The sequence below is a fragment of the Crocuta crocuta genome, unplaced genomic scaffold (genome assembly GCF_008692635.1).
Source record: "Crocuta crocuta isolate KB4526 unplaced genomic scaffold, BGI_CrCroc_1.0 scaffold162, whole genome shotgun sequence".
Classification (NCBI taxonomy): Eukaryota; Metazoa; Chordata; class Mammalia; order Carnivora; family Hyaenidae; genus Crocuta; species Crocuta crocuta.
In genome coordinates this window covers 7,552,571-7,572,061 of record NW_027529433.1, presented here as the reverse complement: position 1 = coordinate 7,572,061, position 19,491 = coordinate 7,552,571, and the positions used below count along the sequence as shown (strand labels likewise).

Genomic DNA, 19,491 nt, shown 5'->3' with positions numbered 1-19,491 from the left:
ATGAGGGTTGCAGAGGAAGACTATCTCTACTTCAATTTGTAAATAATATATTTAATTGAAAAATCTGAAAGAATCAACAGAAAAAGTATTCCAAATAATAAGAAACTGTAGTCAAATAGCAGGATGTAAAATTAAGAACATAAATCAAGCCTTCATATTTACAATAACCACTGGTAAAAATAATAATAATAATAATAATACTGAATGGAAAAAAATGAGTAAAAATAGAAAATATGATCCCATTTAAACACCAAAAGTTAAAACAGGCTTAAATTTAACAACAATAAACAACAGGAAACCTAGTTAAGTCTAAAACATTACTGAAAGAAACAAAGAGAACAAACAGGAAACACAAACCATGTTCTTGGAAAGGATGCTTCAACATCACAAAGGTATTAGTTCTCCCTAAGATAATCTTTTAATTTAATAGAATCCTAATGAAAATACCTTTAGGGTTTTATTGTTTTCTGAGGCTAAACAAGTTAATTATAGTTAATTTGAAGGAATAAATAAACAAGAGTAGCTAGAAAAATCCTGAAAAGGCAGAAAAATGATTGGAGAAAAGTATGAGCCCTGTCAGATATTAAAACATATAAATAACAACAATAACTATGGAGAGAGCCCAAATGTCCACTGACTGATAAATGGATAAAGAAGGCGTGTGTGTGTGTGTGTGTGTGTGTGTGTGTGTGTGTGTGTGTGGAATTGTGTGTGTGTGTGAGTGTGTGTGTGTGTGTGTGTGTGTGGAATATTACTCAGCCATCAAAAAGAATTAAATCTTGCCATTTGCAATGACATGGATGATTATGTTAACCAAAATCAGTCAGAGAGACAAATGCCATATGATTTCACGCATATGTGGAATTTAAGAAACAAAAGAGATGAACATATGGGAAGGGAGACAAAAAACAGAGGGAAATAAACCACAAGAGACTCTAACGACAGAGAACTGAGGACTGATGGAGGGAGGTGGGTAAGAGATGGACTAGATGGATGATGGGTATGAAGTAGGGCACTTGTGATGAGCAATGGGGGTTGTAATGTTAAGTGATGAATCACTGAAATCTACTCCTAAAGCCAATATTGCACCGTATGTTAACTAACCAAAATTTAAATACAAATTTAAAAAAACAAAAAAAACCCCATAAAACTTCTAGGGGCACCTGACTGGCTCAGTCAGTAGAGCACACGACTCTTTGACCTTTAAGTTTTAAGTTCAAGCCCCACATTGAGTCAAGTCTACTTTTAAAAACTAAAATAAAATAAATAATAAAAAGGGATGGCACCTAGCTTGCTCAGTTGATGGAGCATGTCTCTTAATCTCAAGGTTTTAAGTTTGAGGTCCACCTTGGTTGGAGAGATTACTTAAAAATAAAATCTAGGGGCACCTGGGTGGCTCAGTCAGTTAGGCATCTTTTTTTTAATGTTTATTTTTTTGGAAGGGGGTGCAGAAAGTGGGGGACAGAGGATCCAAAGTGGGCTCTGCAGTGACAGCAGAGACACTGACATAGGGCTTGAACTCACAAGTGATGAGTTCATGACCTGAGCTGAAGCTGGAAGCTTAACCAACTGACCCACTCAGGTGCCCCAGGCATCTAACTCTTGATTTCCGCTCAGGTGGAATGTGGTGGTTCTTAGGTTCAACCACCGTATTAGGCTCTGTGCTGACAGATTCTGCTTTGGATTCTCTATCTTCCTCTCTGTCTGACTCTCTACTGCTCATGCTCTGTCTCTCTCTCTCTCACTCTCTCAAAATAAATAAACAAACATGAAAAGAAATAAAACCTAAAGAACAAAAAAACACCCCACACTATCAAACTTCTATCGTTAAAACAATGTGATAACAGGCATGGAAATATGCCCTAGTACCTATGGAAACTGAATATATGATTAAGGGAAGCTATTTCAATCAGAGGGGGGCAAAGGACTTTTTAAGAAAGTAGTATTGTTTCTCTTAGAGACTCTAAGAGTCTCTTAGAGTATGTTTAAACCAGACAATTTTGCCTATCTTCATGAAATCGGAGAGCAGGCTCTTTATTGCATCAACTCTTTTCACTCAACACTATTTCTTTAAGAGTATCAGCACTGTTGGTTAGACCAGTTAATTTGTCCCTTTTATTACTGGGTAGCATTCTATCATATCCAAATACAGTTTATTTACCCATTCTATTACTGATGGGTGTCTGGGCTACTAAGAATATTTGGGCATGATTATTTTGGTAGGTATACATGCACTCACTTGTGTTAGGTCTATATCGCACAGACTCACTGTGACTCATGGGTCACAGTGACCCATCTTACTAAAATTAAGATGAGCATGAGCAGACCTATGCATTCTCATGTGGTATGACAAGAAAACAGGACCCAAATCTAACTAAACAATTAGACAAACATGAAATGAGACCCTAAGTACGCAGCCAGCCATATTTACAATTCAGTGTCTTCAACAGAGAATAAAGTTAAAAAAAAAAAAAAAAAAGAGTGGAAACTGATGTAAATTAAAAGAAACTTAGAGGGGCACCTGAGTGGCTCAGTTGGTTAAGTGTTTGACTTGATTTGGGCTTGATTTGAGCTTGACTTAAGATTCTCTCTCTCCCTTTCCCTCTGCCTTTTTCCTCCTCTCATTAAAAAAACAAAAAAATAGGGGTGCCTGGGTGGCTGAGTCGGTTAAGCGTCCTACTTCGGCTCAGGTCATGATCTCACGGTTCGTGGGTTCAAGACCCATGTCGGGCTCTGTGCTGACAGCCAGCTCAGAGCCTGGAGCCTGTTTCAGATTCTGTGTCTCCCTCTCTCTCTGACCTTCCCCTGTTCACGCGGTCTCTCTTTCTCTCTCTCAGAAATAAATAAAACATTAAAAAAATAATAATAATACAACTCAATTTAAAATAAATAAACAAGTAAATAAATAAAAAAGGGGACGGGAAGGGAGAGAAGGGAAAACTTAAGAGACCTGTTAGATGCATTATGGAGAGAATCCTGATTTGTGTATTCTTCAGAATTTCCACAACAAAAAGTTAACAACTTACAATCTATGTCAAATACTGAGCTACAAGTTCTTTTTTTTAATTTTTCTTAATGTTTATTCACTTTTGAGAGACACAAAGAGAATGAGAATGAGCGGGGGAGGGGCAGAGACAGAGGGAGACAGAATCCAAAACAGGCTCCTATCCAGGTTCTAAGCTGTCAGCACAGAGCCTGATGCAGGGCTTGAACCCACTAGCGGTGAAGTCAGATACTTAACCAACTGAGCCACCCAGGTGCCCCTTTTGCAACCAGTTCTTAAACAAAGTATAAAATCAGTACAGATTATTTTGTTTTACAAGTTTCCCATTTTATATTTACCCAAAATAAAAACTGAAAAGCCCAACTGCTATATTTGTCAATAACTTCTTCAGTTTCAATAAAGGAAAAATTTTAAAGGGAAAGGCAGAAAATAAACTCAGAAAATACAAGTTATTTTTCTCTGAAGTGACCTTCAGATCCATTTTATCACAATAAAAGTATCAGTAGGCAAGAAATGAGTATCTAATGGAAATATGAGATAAACACCTAAGACAGGACATATAAAGTAACAATTATATATAACTCAATATATTTTTCTCAAGTCTGAAGATATGAGGATAAATGAGAAGAACTTTTTTTTTTTACCATAATCTGAAATCTTGGTCTCAAGAACTTTAAAACTTGGTGCACATATGACTGGCAAGCTAATTTTATTCAAATGATTTATTATTTTACTCAAATAATGCTGTATATATTTTTTTTAAATCAAATTGGGTCTTAGTTTTTAAAATCAAAACCTAGAAATAGAACACACCAATTCAGCCCACTGGTAAATATAAATGTCTAAATAAAGGGAGAAAGCAAAAATAATTTGTGAAACTATTGAATAAAGCAATGCCAAAAGATTTCCAGCAATTTATAAAAAGGGGATGAAAAAACTAAAAATTTTAAGAGAGATCACCAGGAGCCTATATAAGTAAGATGTTGGAGTCAGAAAAGGATAAAACAGCAATACTGTGAATCAAGCTTATTTGTTAGTTTGAGGCAATCTTTTTACCTCTGTCAAAGTCAGTATGTAAAAGCAAAGTAAGGAAATACATCATTACATTCTATAGCCCAATCTAACAATTCTAATGAAGACTAAAATTTTAGATGAAACTAAACACAAAACAAATGGTCAATAGTAGATGAAAAGATACATAATTAGGATACTAGTTAAGAGGATGTATAAACTGTACTTACTTTCTTATAGAAAAGAGTCCAGCTTTATACCCATGTAAAACATGGAGATTTTTGTTTAAGTTTATTTATTTTTGAGAGAGAGGGCGAGAGACAGCACAAGCAGGACAGGGCAAGGGCGGGGATGAAAGACCTGAAGCAGGCCCCATGCCTACAGCAGAGTCCAAAGTTGGGCTCAAACTCACAAATCGTGAGATCATGACCTGAGCTAACGGCAGACACAACCAACTGAGCCACCCAGGCACCCCAAGAGACATTTAATGGTCCATACCTTTGACTAGATAAGGCTCGAAAAAGATTTCTTTTATACTATCTCCCTTAAACCAACTTTAAAGACTCTCTTGAAAATTAGCTACCAGTGACCTCCACCACAGCAACTTCTNATATGGAAACCAATTTGACAATAAACTATTTGTTAAAAAAAAAAAATTAAAAAAAAAAAAAGAAAATTAGCTACCAGAACAAGCTATGTATGAATGAAACACATTTAAAAATTTCATTTGCTGGGGGCGCCTGGCTGGCTCAGTAGGTGGAGCTTATGACTCTTGATCTCGGGGTTTTGAGTTTGAGCCCCTTGTTGGGTGTAGGGATTACTTAAAAATAAAATCTTTAAAAAAAAATTTAATAATAAAAATTAAAAGTTCACTTGCTAACAGTAATTAAAATCTAAAGAATGAAACAGGGGTTCCTGGGTGGCTCAGTCAGTTAAGTGTACGACTTTAGCTCTGGTCGTGATTTCCCAATTCCTGGGTTAGAGCCCCATATCGGGCTCTGCGCTGACGGCTAGGAGCCTAGAGCCTGCTTCAGATTCTGTGTCTCCCTCTTTCTCTGCCCCTCCCCTGCTCACACTCCGTGTCTCTCTGTCTCAAAAAAAAAACATTAAAAAAAATTTATTAATAAAGAATAAAACAGAAGTTAATATTTAAAGCCTGCTGCCAAAAACCTGATCTACAAACAATAGTTGATTATAATCATATATAAATAATACAGCATTCTAGACAAAGAATACAAAATGGACGTAGAATGAAAAATAGTCTTGACTGGAAAGCAAGTTTATAGATGATTTTCTTTTTCATCTGTTACTATGGTATGGTTCTTAAAAGATTTTAAATGCTAATGTCATGTTTTAAAAGCAGGTTTTAGTTTCATTATTGAAAAGACAACAATTCTATTAAATAGGCAAAGTAGGTGACCTGAATAAAGAACCCAAGATCACAGCCCAGAATAAGACAACTTTAAGGCAATAAACATCTTACATGGATCTCAGTTTCTTATCTAGTACGTTTCAGGTAAAAACCATGTGTCAGCCCACCCACTAGTCCACAGCAGATGGAGAATGAAACACATTGCCAGTCTTCATAAGCCATTTAGCTTTCTTCCCGTGTTGCTCAACCTTCAATAATTTGCATACCACCATGAACATTTTCTACAATGTGTTAAGTGCCTACATCACCATTTAAGATTTGTCAAGTGACTTCTTTTTTTATTTTTTAGGTTTTTTTTATTAGGTGAGCTCTACATCCAAAGCAGGGCTTGAACTCTCAACCCTGAGATCAAAAGTCACATGCCCTACCAAGCAAGCCAGTCAGGCGTCCCTCAATTTGCTTCTTTAAATTTTTTTTTTAACATTTATTCATTTTTGAGAGACAAAGAGAAACAGAGTGTGCGCAGGGGAATGGCAAAGAGAGAGGGAGACATAGAATCTGAAGCGGGCTCCAAGCTCTGAGCTGTCAGCACAGAGCTCGAGCTGATGGACCGCGAGATCATGACCTGAGCTGAAGTCGGTTGCCTAACTGACTGAGTCACCCAGGCGTCCCTCAATTTGCTTCTTTAAAAATACACACACATCTCATCCTATTACCTCCCCTCTGGTTTTTTTAATTTAGTAGTACATGCATATAAAACTTACTATTTTAACCATGTCTAGATTTGCAACTCTGCAGCAGTAAGCACATTCACACTGTTGTATGAAACCATCAGCACTGTCCATTTCCACAACTTTTCATTATCCCAAAAAGAAACTATGCACCCATTAAGCCAGAATTCCCCATTTCTTCTTTCCCCAGCTCCTGTAACCACCATTCTGCTACCTGTCTCTATGAGTTTGCCTATTCTAGGCAATAGAGTAATGGTCTCTTAGCATTTGGCTTATTTCACTTAGCACAGCAGTTTTAAGGTTGCAGCTGGCAATATGTATCAGAATCTCCAATCACCTTTTTAAGAAATATTTTATTCACCCGTAACTGTAAAACCACCAATGTGATATATTACACGTGGATTACACGTTTTCCTAATCAGTATTAAAATTTTTAACTACCATCATTTAAATGTTCGGCCGAACACCACTTAAGAGCATCTCCTAAATCACCAGGAATACATCAGCACATTTTAGAAAACACTGCACTATAAGTATGGGATTAAAGGCAAGTACAACGTGACTAAATTAATTAAAGTTTAAAAACAAAATTATTATGCTTCAGTCCTCAACTTTTATACATTTCAGTTTTCAAAGAGAAAAATAATTGCTTCTGGGCTTATTACTAGCCAAAGATTATTCATACATACACGCCCACACACATACACCATGAAACAATCCTGTTTTCCTGTAGTCCTACAATTTAAATATTCTGAAATTTGCAAAAAGAGCATTACTGGGGAGAGAAACTTAGAAGTTGTGTTTTCCGAATATAGTTTAAAAACAACCATAGTGTCATAGTGTTTAATATGAAAAGAATTAGAAAGTATTTCTCTAATTCCAAAGGCGCACATACAGACACACACATACACCTCTTCTAAAATGTTTCTGTGTTGCAAATCTGTCCTTAAATCCATTATTTTTATTACTAGTTGCTCTCAGTGCTCCGTTTTATTGGCTAAATAATCACCTGATAGTATTTAAATGAAGACAGAAATTATTATAAATCAGTTGGTTAACAGCAACAGGTAGTATTTACTGTGAAGTGACCATATACAAAACTTTAGAGAGAGAGCCACACTGGATATATAGTGAGAGATTTCTATCAGCCTCAGTCTACAGATGAAGAAACAGAGTGCCATACCACTGGGAGGGCTACAAGAATAGGTTCAGACAATTAAGTATACCTTCCAAGATAACTTTTACTCAATATTCAAAATCCTGTCATGGTTATATGAAATCTCCTTTTGAAAAATACTACAGGGGCGCCTGGGTGGCTTAGTCGGTTAAGCGTCCGACTTTCACTTAGGTCATGATCTCGCGGTTCATGGGTTCGAGCCCCGCGTCGGGCTCTGTGCTGACTGCCAGCTCAGAGCCTGGAGCCTGTTTCAGTCTGTGTCTCCCTCTCTCTCTGACCCTCCCCTGCTCACGCTGTCTCTTTCTCTCTCTCTCCTACAAATAAATAAAACGTTTAAAAAAAAAAATGAAAAATACTACAATTATTATCTTGTTATCAAATATTCTACTCACACATGACACCAGAAAGAGGAATTGGAATCCGATGACCCTGGTTCCTGGGCAGCTCTGTCATTAGCTAAGTCAGTGACCTTGAGCAAGTTACTTACCCTCTTTAGGCTTCTATATTCTCATTAGTAATGTGATGCAACTGAACAGGATAATCCTAAGGACATTTTCACCTCTAAATGTTTATAATTATTTATAAAAAATATTGGTTAAGACTGAAAATTACTAGCCTTCTGATGGTTCTGCTACAGTTTAGAGGCAAGAGAAAAGTTGTAAAGCTCTAGGGAGAAATATAGGTTGCTATGATAAATCACTCACTTGTCCCTCTTTTTTGTTGTTTTTAAGCTTCTGTTCTATGTTACATAACTGTAAAGCTGTCAGATCAAATTCTGTCAAGTACTTTATGCTCTGCCCCTGAGATAAACCAAAAAGGCTAAATAGATTCTACATGAATGAGAAAGCTTAGTGTTGCCTTAAGCAAACTAACTCATCAAAAAATTTACGCAGAATGGATAATGAAGTGTAAAAAGTGTCCAAATTAATTTATAAATTAAGCAAATGTTATGCTCATTAATCCTGGCTAACTTGTATAAAAACACAATACTAATACCTCTTACGTAAGAATTCTAAGATGCCCATCAGCTACTTCACATTCATCTTTTAATAATTCTACCCCTTTTTCCTAAATATTTATATAACTATTTAAAAGAAATGTTCACTTGGGGGTTTTAGGGGGAAAAGAACATCAAAAAAAATATGGGCAGTTTAGAGCTGAAAACGTTCTTAGGAAAAAAAAATAATGATCTCAACCAATCCAAGTCATGATCCTACCTCTCCTGTTTCCCCAACATTGAAAATAGGTTAGGTAGCCAAGCAACATAAGCTGTAATGCTCTCAACCTTTTACACAAAAAGTCTGTTTCCAAACCTTACTATGATTCTTCTCTTGATTCTTGCGTTTTCTCTTTTCTAACATCCTTTTCTTCCCTAACTCACCTAGCCGCTGTACTACATTAGCTCAACAATCTCTCTTCCTTGCTTTTATTCTTCTACCCATCCTGCCCTACACAAGGCTCTAAATTTTAGTTAATCCTTGTCCATTATTAGCTAAGGTTGTGAACATGACAAAAATGAAACCAGTGAGTAAACAAAGTGCTTCAGCTATCAAATGTCAGGTCGGCTCCACACTGTGCACTAATCCATTTCTGTCCTCTGAGAAGGAAAAAAGATGTGATCACCTATGGGTGAAGACTGCCTGTAAATTTATGGCTAATGGAGCAGGAAGTTTAAAAAGCATTCATAACTGTTGCTTGTTTTTATTTTAAGTAGGAAGCAAAATCATCTTCTGAAGTAATAATCCCTGAGCCAATAACAGACTGTGTGCCTGTTCTATTCAAAACACTTCACATGTATTCCCAGGTATAGTTTTTATCACAAACCCATGAAGGGATGAATTTAATTATCTTCACTTGCCAGATGAGGAAACTAAGACACAAAGCAACTGAGGAACCTGGTCAAGGGCACACCCTAGTTAACTAGCACTAGTACTTTAACCCAGGCAGTGTGACTCTGAGGCCTGTTCTTTTTATCACAACCCTATGTCTAAAAGTAGAGCATTTCAGGAGTCCTAACATGGTTAAAGACTGATTGCAGACATCAAGAGAAATACTACAAGTTTTCTAAGAATTCATCCTCTCCTGATAACTAGGAAGATTGTCTCAGATCTAAGAAATGGTTTAAAACATGAAAATGTAATCTCTTTTGGATGCATCTGACTGACGAAACTTAGTTTACACACCTGCACGCAAACTGCAAGGGAGAGAATATGGGGGGGACGTATTATATCTTGGGGAGGCAAAACGGGACTCTTGGGATGACACAGATTCATAAGCAAAAATGAGTCACAACACAAAATACTAAATTTTATCCCACACACAAGAATGGATACTCAATTCTTAACTATTAATACATTTTGAGCAAGGTATAGAGTCCTGGGGCACCTGAGTGTCCCCGTCAGTTTAGCGTCCCCACTCTTAGTTCTGGCTCAGGTCATGACCCCACGGTTAGTGAGTTCAAGCCCCATGTCAGGCTCTGTGCTGACAGTGCAGACCCTGCTTGAGATTCTTCCTCTCCCTCCCTCTCTCTGCCCGTCCCCTGCTTGCTCGTGCTTGCGCTCTCTCTCTCTCTCTCTCTCTCTCTCTCTCAGGAGAAATAAATACTTTTAAAAAAAATAGAAAACTACTTACACTGCTCAGATACACATGCAAAGAAACAGAAATGTGCCTCTAACTGAAGCTTCCACTTGAATGACTACATATTGTACTGCAAAAAAGAATACATTTGCCTCAAGAACACGCCAGCAGCTACGCTAGTACTTCATGACCTGGATTACTGAACACTGTTTCTATCTCACAGAAGCAGCTGACAAAACTCTGGGAGGGGAGCTTGGGAGGCCCTTGAGCCTCCGACCTCAGCTCAGGTCATGATCTCACAGCTTTTGAGTGTGAGCCCTACATCAGGCTCTGTGCTGACAGCTCAGAGCCTGGAGCTTGCTTCGAATTCTGTGTCTCCTCTCTGTCTCTGCCCCTCTCCCACTCACTCTCTCTCTCAAAAATAAAGTAAATATATAAAGAAATAAATAACTCAGGGGGGAAAACACCCAGTAAGAAGGATTTAAATAAATGCACCATAAAATTTTGTCTTTCTTTTCAACATCAGACAAACTAAAATCCTTTGACCTGGCTTATTTACCATATAACAGATCTCATTTTATAATGCTTCACTGAAGTTAACGGGAGTTTGGCACAGCAAAACTCAAGGACGCAGGCAACTGTTAAAAACCGGAGTCTCAACAAAATGCACAATGTTGCAGCTATCTTTGACATCAAAGTATCACATAGGCTCGTCTCATTTGAAACCACAGAGACTGATGTTTTCACTTTAAAGAAACTACACCTAGCCCAAAGAAAAAGCAAAAACAAAAGCAAAACCTGGGGCTTCATTCTGGCCTATGATTTATGAAATATTCTGCTGAGTCACAACCACCACCCCATCCCCTAATACTTTCACTACACAACTAAGAAATGTAACCAAAGGCTGCCACTGTGTGCAGAGGAGCATACCAACTTGGAAAAACAGCAGCTTCCGAACCACAGGCTAGCCGCACCTCTTTCCCTCTGGGCGTCTCCCAACTCCGCACTTCAGCCATGGCCCCACACACCTGTTCTCGCACACCTCCTGCAACCTCGGGTGGGTGTGCTTACCCAGATTCAGTGAATTGTTTTCTGGCCTCTCACGGGCAGCAAGCCCAGGAGAAGAGGTAAGTAAGTGACAGCAGTAGCCTTCCTATCTGACTTCAATCCATATTTTCCAAATAAATGAACGACTGAACAAAAGTTTGTATAAACAAATCACACAGTGGTGCCAGGAGGAAGAAACACCACAGAGACCTGTATGGCTCTGCGGCTACATGAAAAGCAATACACGGACCTTCAACAGAGATAGAGGAGAGGACCTAAATGGAAGCCAGAGAGCATGCTGAAAATGGCTCGTTGCATTTACCAGGAGAGTTAAGGTATTTTAGGGGAAGTCGTGGTAGAAACACAAAGAAAATAAACTCCGTACAGAACATAAAAGGCCAAGAATACCAGACTAAAGAGTCTGAACTTTATTTGGGATGCAGGAGGCAATTTAAGGATCTTGAGCAGGAAAAAGACATTTAAGCCGGACAGTTTTACCCACAGCTTTATGTAGGATGGATTAATAGAACTAAAGGCAAACTAGGAGAGAAACTCTGATAAGTACCCTATGCATATGTCTTTTAATATACTTACCACATGTGAATGTGATTTATTTTTCTTCATCTACACTACCAAGCTCAGAACTCTAGGGAAGCATCATCCATTTTTTTCCAAACATGAAAAGTGGGGATGGGTCAAATTATCTACTGTCTCTTCTAACTAGTAACTTCTGTAACTATACTTGGTTACTTGGAGAAAAAAGGGGAAAAACGTTTTAATTTACAAAAGAGTCGTATCATCGAAAATTCATTCCTAATTATTTTTTAAAACTCAAATGTGTTTTCCAATGATGACAGAACTACCATTTAATGTCTGTCTGCCTTTCACTAGGCGTGAGCTTAACACTCTATACATCTTATCTCACATATTCCTCCAAATGACCCTCTGAGGCAGATATCCTTAACACATTCTCCCAATTAGGAGCCTCAGGTGTGGGGAATTTAAGTGAGTTGCCCCAAATCATACACCTACTAAGGGGCAGTCAGGCTCTAAACCTATAGACAATCTGTCTCCAAGGGATTTAACCTGTTGGCCAGGTTCCCAGGTCAAGCCAAAGGATGAATCTGATCACACAAGTATCACAACTCATCAAACGTATTGTTTGGTCAGTCTGTAAGAGTTAGATTTCTTAAATCTTGCAATATCCTCTTCAGACTTTAGATGCACTGTCTCCCGGATTTTTAAATGGTTACTACACAATACAAAGCCAATTGATTTTGTTTTTTTTTAATAAACACATATAAAGAAATTCTCTGCTTTACTCATAATCAGGAAAATGCTGATTGGGACCACAATTAGGGGCGCCTGGGTGGCTCAGTCGGTTAAGCGTCCGACTTTCGCTTAGGTCATGATCTCACGGTTCGTGGGTTCGAGCCCCGTGTCGGGTTCTGTGCCGACAGGCAGCTCAGAGCCTGGAGCCTGTTTCGGAGTCTGTGTCTCCCTCTCTCTCTGACCCTCCCCTGCTCACGCTGTCTCTCTCTCTCTCCTAGAAATAAATAAAAAAATATTTTTAAAAAATGCTATTTTGTACCCACTAGATGGGCAAAAATTAAGAAATTTATTCACATTAAGTGTTAGAAGGTACTGAATCAACAGGGTCACTTAAAACACAGGGGTAAAAAGGGCACCTGGGTAGCTCAGCCGGTTGGGCGTCGGACTTCGGCTCAAGTCATGATCTCACAGCTGCGCTGACAGCTCAGAGCCTGGAGCCTGTTTCCGAATCTGTGTCTCCCTCTCTGTCTCTGCCCCTCCCCCACTTCTGTTTGTCTGTCTGTCTCTCTCTCAAATGAATAAACATTAAAAAAAATTTTTTTAAAGACACAGGGATAAGAGTGTAAATGGGTTCAAATACTTGAGAAATGAGATGGCATCATGTATTCTGTTGCGCATGGACACAGCCAGCCTACACACAGCAAAGGGTTCCAGGACGCACGCACGAAAATGTTCTCAGCAACTCTCTTTGCAACAGCAAGAACTTGAGAATAATCTGATAGGATGGTGGAGAAGTCATGCAGTCAATGCAGCCACATTATCACAATGGGCACAGGGAGTTAATGAGGGGTAAAAAAAATTCAGGCCTCGGAGAATATAAACCCTATGAAATGTCTTTTAGAAATTCAAAATAAGAAACAAAGCCAACTGTCTGAAAGTTAACAAGTAAAAGAGAAACACAAGAACTGACAAAGTAAAATGCCTACTAAATAGTTACTTAATTACTACACAATAGAGCTAAAGAAAAAAATGAAATTCACTAAGTGGCATTATAGTTCTTAAACTGTTCCTTGCTCTAGGACAGAGACAAACAAGACCTTGAAAGTGAGAAGACAGACTCAACATGAACCGTGGGCAAGTTTTTCTTCAGCTGAAGCAAAATAACCTTAGAACGGTGCTTCTTTGGGGTGCCTGGGTGGCTCAGTTGGTTAGGCGTCCGACTTCGGCTCAGGTCATGATCTCACGGTTCATGGGTTCGAGCCCCGCGTCGGGCTCTGTGCTGACTGCCAGCTCAGAGCCTGGAGCCTGCTTCAGATTCTGTGTCTCCCTCTCTCTCTGACCCTCCCCTGTTCATGCTGTCTCTCTTTCTCTCAGAAGTAAATAAAACATTTAAAAAAATTAAAAAAAAAAAAAAAAGAACAGTGCTTCTTTATTAAGGTCATGACTGTCCAGATCCAGAGATGGAAAAGAAACCCTGCACTCTTCCTGGGTTAGACAGCATTCAGTTTTTGATTTCACTTGGATGATCACATTCTAAGAAAAATCACACTGAAAACTTGGAATGCCTGCAATGGAAAACAAACGGGATGGCAAAGGATCTGGACGCCATGGAACAAGAGATGAGGAACAGAAATTGGGAGAAGCTAGTGAAGGGAAGCACTGGGGAAGGGAGGCAAGAAGGCTGCCCTTCAAATATGTGAAGACTCAATACCCAGATGAAAACATCAGAGTTTGTTTTTTTTTTATGTTTTATTTATTTCTGAGAGAGAGAGAGAGACAGTGTGAGCAGGGGAGGGTCAGACAGAGAGGGAGACACAGAGTCTGAATCAGGCTCCAGGCTCTGAGCTGTCAGCACAAAGCCTGATGCGGGGTTCGAACCCACGACCTGTGAGATCATGACTTGAGCCGAAGTTGGATGCTTAACTGACTGAGCCACCCAGGCGCCCCCCAAACATCAGTTATTCACTTGTATCTAAAGGGGAAAAAGAATGGGCCATGCTGACAATAAATGCCACCAACAAATGAATTACACCACATGAGAACACAGCCAACTAGCTAACCAAAGACTACCGTTAGTTATAGCTGGTATGTCCAGCACAGGATAGGGGAAACAGGTCTCAGGCCCTTGCATGCACAGGAACAAGAACATCCCAGTCTCCATCTAAGCCAGTGTCAAAGTTCTGGAAAGGAGGCCTAAGAGCCCACAGACTTCAGCTGACTGGCATTTGTACATGGAACTGTAAAACCATCTGAGTCATTTTATAAAACTATGCTTTTTATTTTTTTGGCTATTCTAAGAAGAAACTCAGAAAAAGTATTCTCCAAACAAAATTTATTCAGAATCACATCAATTTCTTTTTTATGATTTACAAATTATTATTAATAAATCTCCTCAGTCTTGAAATTAATTTCAAGTACTTTTATCTTTTTTAAATTTTTTTAACATTTATTTTTGAGAGACAGCATGAGTGGGGAAGGGACAAAGAAAGAGGAAGTCAGAGAAGCCGAAGAAGGCTTCAGGCTCCAAGCCCTCAGCACAGAGCCCGATGCAGGGCTCAAACTCACCAACTGCGAGATCATGACCTGAGCCGAAGTCAGACGCTTCACCTATAGAGCCACCCAGGCGTCCCTCAAGTAGCTTAGATATGCATTCTATTCCAAAGCCAAGTGTCAAGACTTCAAAATTGTGCTTGCTTTTTGGTAAATTTAGCCACATTTTCCATCATGAGCATAAGTAATTAATAGAAACCAGGACCACATTTAAAATTAGAAGATAAGTTCTGGGATGTCTAGATGACACAACTGGAAGAGCATGCAACTCTTGATCTCAGAATCATGAGTTGAAACATCATGTTGAGTGTAGAGATAACTGAAAAAAAAAAAAACTTTAAAAAAAAAGATAGGTTCTTCATCTGATATCCACAAACTACAAAAGGTTTAAAGGGCTTATACTTTATCTCATGCAGTGCAAAATCTATGACTGACAAGTCTGGTAGTTCACAATTAATTTTAAAAAGGAAAAATTAATTATTGCCTGAAATATACCTCAACAAAGTGTTGTACTGTACACAGGGTAAGAAAAGATAATAAAAGAGAGAGAAAAAAAGAGAAACACTGAAATTGGTACTAAAAATTATCCTAGTTCCATTGATAATATTAATAACTCACCTTTAGATACATTACCACATTTCATTCTACCAACAACATTTTAAGATAGGCCCTACTATAACTACCTTTTACAGATAAGAAAACTAGGCAACTAAAAACAGCAAATCCAGGCTTCAAACCTGTCTATTTGGCTTGAACTATGGACTATTATACTGCCTCTGAAAAATAATTATTGTTAAGTGAAGAATCAAGAATTAGTTCATCAGGTATTATCAGGGACCAATCCAAACTCGAAAGCACTGGTATATACTGGTGTATGTGTAAAAGATTTTAGACTATACAGGGCTGATTTTCCCTTTTTAAGTAAACATTTTTTTAAGTTTATTTCTTTATTGTTTGAGAGTGAGAGAGCATGATGAGAGAAGGGGCAGAGAGAGAATCCAAAGTGGGCTAAGTGGGGCTTGAGCTCACTACCGGGAGATCACGACCTGAACCAATATCAAGAGTCAGACACTTAATACACTGACCCACCCACATGCCCCTTTCCTTTTTTTTTTTAGAGAGAGTCTGCAAGTCAGGGAGAGGAGAAAAGGGGAGAGAGAGAGAGGAGGAGGGAGAGAGAGAGAGAGAGAGAGAGAGAGAGAGAGAGAGAGAGAATCTTAAGCAGGTTCCATGCTCAATGTGAAACTGGATGCAAGGTTCAATCCCACAACCCTAGGATTATGACCTGAGCTGAAATGAAGAGTCAAACACTCAATTGACTGAGCCACCCAGGCACCCCAATAATACAATTTATCAATAACTGTATAACAAAAAGGCAAGCTCATTGGCATTTTCTACACACCTGATCATTCCTCATTTGGCTTCTCTCCTCATCATTACAATAATATTACTCCTCTTATTTTAAGTTTATTTATTTTGAGAGAGAGCTCACATGCACAAGCAGGGGAGGGGCAGAGAGGGAGAGAATCCTAGGCAGGCTCCTTAGTGGCTGTCCGCCCAAGCCCAACACCAGGCTCAATCCCACCAACCATGAGATCATGACCTGTGCTGAAATGAAAAGTTGGACGCACAACCAACCGAGCTACCCAGGGAACCCGGATATCACTTATCTTAAGACCTCCAATAATCTCTCAACTCCCAAATTCAGTGATAGTTTTCATTCTCACCTCTCCGGGCCTTGAGCCAGAACAAACCCAACTGACCATTCTGCTGCTTAAAAGTAAACTCCCCCTAACCCCTGTCCCTGGACAACACTCCAGACAATTCTACTTCTTAGTTTTCGTCCCTCCTCAGTTTCCTTCAGCAAGTGAACCCTCCCACTGCACAACCCATAAATGCAAGCGGTTTCCCCCCACACATACATCCAATCTAGCACTTCTTTTATTATTTTTTGGCACTCCTTTTTAAAAAATGTAATTTATTTGGGATGCCGGGGTGGCTCAGTTGGTTAAGCATCTGACTTCAGCTCAGGCCATGATCTTGCAGTTCGTCGATTCAAGCCCCACACTGGGCTCTGTGCTGACAGCTCAGACCCTGGAACCTGCTTCGGATTCTGTGTCTCCCTCTCTCCATGCCCTTCCCCTGCCCATGCTCTGTTTCTCTCTCTCAAAAATAAACAAACATTAAAAAAAAATTTTTAAGACAAAAATAAAACTTAAAAATGTAATTTATTAAATGGACTTGTTCCCAAGTCATAGTTGCAAAAATCTGTCTGCAATTAGATTTTAAGGAATCCTTAACATTTTAATCCACAATACTTCACTATACACTCCACGAAGGTGAGGTCTACTGGTTTTTGTGTCCCTTAACATACAATAGACACTCAGTGTTTTTTGCTGAATAAATGAAAGCAACCTTTGGTGTAGCCTAATATTAACATCTCACTGGAGCAGGTAGTAGCTAAAAATGGTATTTATTTTTTAAAATCTGTGATGAGTCACAAACTTTCTAGACAAAGAACAGGTGGGACTAAATGAGTAGTTCCCCCCCCTACAAAGCAGATAAGATCTCATACCAGCCCTGAAACTGAATGGGTCTAATTATTTAGGATACCTTTAGTATATTATCAGCCTTTCTCTGATTATTTTTAAACCATGACATCTCATTCTTAATAAATTCAACCTTGAGTAATTACACTGTTGCAAAGAACTGGGAAATACCCTACTACCAATGAAACATGCCAAATTTAGAACTTTAATTTCAGGGTTAAATATACAAGGCATCAGAAGCCTAATGACGTGTGAAGAGAAAATCATCTTAAACACAAAAACCATGCAATTTCTTTCATGTGAGAATCACAAAATCTTAGAAATAGGAAGAAACATGATGATTTTGTTTCACTTCCTAGTCAACCACCAATCCTTTATACAGAATCCTTGATAGTTTTGGAAGCTCTGCCTGAATACTCAATCCTCTTATATTCTAATGACCTTCAAAAAGTAAATCTCTTTGCATTGTTGGGCACGTTGCTGAACATAATGTTCAGGTTTATGGTTTTGAAAGGGTTAGGTGGGAGCTAATGGAGAAAAATACTGAAAGGTCTTCTTCCTTTTCAATTTCTCAAACATTGGTAACATGATGCTCAAAATCTCAAGCTACATTAATCCAAACCGGAGTTAATAAAATACAGTAGTACCAATTCAGCGAACCTCCTGTAACCTGTGTATCTACAGAATTAAAATGTAAAGCTGCAGGAAGTGAACTCAGAGCTTAACTTGCTGGGAGGAACATTCTCGTTCCCCATGGTACCTAAGAGACATCCAATCAGGGCACCTGAAACCGCTAGAGAACTCTCAGTGCTTCCTTAAGTTTCCTAAAACAAGACTCATCTCTCCATGTCCGAGGTCCCTTTCACCTCCATAATTCTCCTCCTGAAACATGTCATTTATGAGAGGCAGGCAAGACATTTCTGCTAGGAAGGGTACATGATATGCAATCACCTGCTTATAAAGAATTAATGGAAGAGTCTGCAACTATTCAAAAAAGGTTGAGAGTAATTACATAAGGAGGGTGACAATGACATTTTACTCTCAAGAGCATCTAATTACAAAATACTTTGTTCTCTCCAATTCAATAGTTAAGTCCTTTGACATATGCTATACCTTTATTAGAAAATGATACCATTTGTAATGATTCTAACACTATTTTAGACTAATTTCAGGTCACACTACTTTGAAACTTTGTAGAACCTTAAATCCACAGGTAAAGCACCTTAGGTTATTCTAATCACTCCTGCAGCTGGTTAATATCACTAGTCATAATCTATTTCTAAATTCCCTAAGCCAATCTTCATCATAAATTCAAAAAGAGGGGGCTACTGTGACACCTACACGCTTTCATTGAAAGCCTGCTATTTTATCTTTGTTTGTACTAGAAGTCTTACCACACATGGATGTTTCCCAGGTTCCTCTCACTATTTCATTCCCTGTCCTATGCCCCACCACTCTCAACAGGAAAACTCAGTCTGGTCCATACTAGGCACTAAAAATCTATTCTCCTATAGGAGACAAACAAGCTACAGTTTGCAAAGATAACCGATACACCTTGTATGCTATCGCCTATCAATCCAAGCAAGATAATACGTGGCACACCAAACCCAGATCCATTTTGGAGATTTCCCTCCAAGGCCCAAACGTGTGTATTATGCAACAGCCACCATGCCGGGTTTTAATCCCTGTCTGTGATGCAGTGATAAAATACAAACGGCACAAGTATAATCCACTAGGTACTCCGGAACATTCAGAGAAGTCAAAACAAGAATTACCAAATTCTGAGGCACCTTGAAAATGACAAACGGTCCAACAGTTCTGAATCACAATTACAACTTTTCCTTCCCGTAGTCGTTGAGTAACCTGTTCGTTCAGCCCCAACCACCTCAAAATCCTCACACTTGANCAGCTTCCAGAATCGAGGTTTCATCATTTCTCCCAAAGGACAATAACAGGAGTAAATGCAATCCAGATCCCTGAGGCATAAACAACCCGGGGCTCCAAGCTTCACCCACCGATCTCCTGGGGGCACAGGCCTCGAAAAGCTGCACAATGGGCAGCTAGGAATTAGAACAAAACTGCAAGGACCTGCATTCTAGAAGAGAAGCTATACAATACCTATTCCAAGGAGGTTAAATGCAAGGGAGGTGGTGAGAGCATCTCCCGAGGTCACCTGCGTGGCTGGCTGCCCCCCAGCCTCA

The 19,491-nt window shown here is 39.0% G+C and overlaps 1 protein-coding gene across 2 annotated transcripts in view; it reads right to left on the bottom strand.

Annotated features, from left to right (window-relative positions):
* Positions 1 to 19,491, bottom strand: part of FAM169A (family with sequence similarity 169 member A) — a 71,358-nt gene extending 51,867 nt beyond the window's left edge. For both annotated transcript variants that reach the window (XM_077759936.1, XM_077759937.1), the window contains exon 1: positions 19,409 to 19,491. The gene's annotated coding sequence lies outside the window, so the exon portion shown is untranslated. The remainder of the gene's footprint in view (positions 1 to 19,408) is intronic.